Source organism: Tamandua tetradactyla, chromosome 14 (genome assembly GCF_023851605.1).
Source record: "Tamandua tetradactyla isolate mTamTet1 chromosome 14, mTamTet1.pri, whole genome shotgun sequence".
Classification (NCBI taxonomy): domain Eukaryota; kingdom Metazoa; phylum Chordata; class Mammalia; order Pilosa; family Myrmecophagidae; genus Tamandua; species Tamandua tetradactyla.
The window spans coordinates 61,023,907-61,025,964 of record NC_135340.1 but is presented as its reverse complement, the minus strand read 5'-3'; the positions used below and the strand labels follow the sequence as shown (position 1 = coordinate 61,025,964).

General features: G+C 39.5%; 1 non-coding gene across 1 annotated transcript; it reads right to left on the bottom strand.

Moving 5' to 3' along the window:
• Positions 1–1,739: 1,739 nt before the first annotated feature.
• Positions 1,740–1,846, bottom strand: LOC143656699 (U6 spliceosomal RNA). The gene has a single exon (XR_013162602.1). It is a non-coding gene; the product is annotated as a U6 spliceosomal RNA (small nuclear RNA).
• Between the last annotated feature and the right edge of the window lie 212 nt (positions 1,847–2,058).

Genomic DNA, 2,058 nt, shown 5'->3' with positions numbered 1-2,058 from the left:
ACTTCTTCAACCATCTTCTCTGCCACACACCTCAATAGCAAAAAAAAGCAAACTTGCCTTAAGGGTAGGTTTGATATGGAAAGGAAGCTTGCATTCAGAAGAAGGGTGTGTGTGTATTAGATGTCTTCTTACTTCTGCTGTTCAGGCTTGGTCTAAGAGAGGGTGAGCATGGTCTTGTGTGCCAATAAATTGTTAATGGTAATGAGGTCCTCAGGGTAATTCCATGAGCACATCCATGAGTGGGTGATGACACCTGTCATGGTTGGGGACAGGTGTCAACTTGGCCAAGTTGTGGTACCTGTTCATCTGATTGGGCAAGCGCTGGCCTGTCTGTTGCAATGAGGACATTTCATAGGATTAGGTCATTATCACGTCAGCTACATCCACAGCTGATTCCATTTGTAATCAGCCAAAGGGGAGTGTCTTCTGCAATTAGTGATGCTAAATGCAATCATGGGAAGCCTTTTTTTTTTATTTATTTTTTATTTTTTTATTAATGGGAAGAAAAAAAAAAGAAATTAACACAACATTTAGAAATCATACCGTTCTACATGTGCACTCAGTAATTCTTAACATCATCACATAGATGCATGATCATCGTTTCTTAGTACATTTGCATCGGTTTAGAGGAACTAGCAACACAACAGAAAAAGATATAAAATGTTAATATAAAGAAAAGAAATAAAAGTAGTAATAATAGTAAAAAACAACAACAACAAACAAACAAACAAACAAGCAAACAAAAACAAAAAAAAAACCTATAGCTCAGATGCAGCGTCATTCAGTGTTTTAACATGATTACTTTACAATTAGGTATTATTGTGCTGTCCATTTTTGAGTTTTTGTATCTAGTCCTGTTGCACAGTCTGTATCCCTTCAGCTTCAATTACCCATTGTCTTACCCTGTTTCTAACTCCTGCTGAACTCTGTTACCAATGACATATTTCAAGTTTATTCTCGAATGTCCGTTCACATCAGTGGGACCATACAGTATTTGTCCTTTAGTTTTTGGCTGGATTCACTCAGCATAATATTCTCTAGGTCCATCCATGTTATTACATGGTTCATAAGTTTATCTTGTCTTAAAGCTGCATAATATTCCATCGTATGTATATACCACAGTTTGTTTAGCCAGTCTTCTGTTAATGGACATTTTGGCTGTTTCCATCTCTTTGCAATTGTAAATAACGCTGCTATAAACATTGGTGTGCAAATGTCCGTTTGTGTCTTTGCCCTTAAGTCCTTTGAGTAGATACCTAGCAATGGTATTGCTGGGTCGTATGGCAATTCTATATTCAGCTTTTTGAGGAACTGCCAAACTGCCTTCCACAGTGGTTGCACCCTTTGACATTCCCACCAACAGTGGATAAGTGTGCCTCTTTCTCCACATCCCTCCAGCACTTGTCATTTTCTGTTTTGTTGATAATGGCCATTCTGGTGGGTGTGAGATGATATCTCATTGTGGTTTTGATTTGCATTTCTCTAATGGCCAGGGACATTGAGCATCTCTTCATGTGCCTCTTGACCATCTGTATTTCTTCTTCTGATAGGTGTCTGTTCAAGTCTTTTTCCCATTTTGTAACTGGGTTGGCTGTCTTTTTGTTGTTGAGTTGAACAATCTCTTTATAAATTCTGGATACTAGACCTTTATCTGATATGTCGTTTCCAAATATTGTCTCCCATTGTGTAGGCTGTCTTTCTACTTTCTTGATGAAGTTCTTTGATGCACAAAAGTGTTTAAAAATATGGAACGCTTCACGAATTTGCGTGTCATCCTTGCGCAGGGGCCATGCTAATCTTCTGTGTATCGTTCCAATTTTAGTATATGTGCCGCCGAAGCAAGCACCATGGGAAGCCTTTTAAGGAGGACTCAGAGGAGACAGGTTCCATTCCTGCTTTTGCTGGTGAGCCTCTCCTGTGGAGTTCATCCAGGCCATCCATTGGAGTCATCGGCTTCGCAGCCTGCCCTGTGGAATTTGGATTCTGCGTTCCTATGGTCACGTGAGACACGTTCATAAATTTTGTATTTGCAAGTGTTCCCTGTTGATTCTGTTTCTC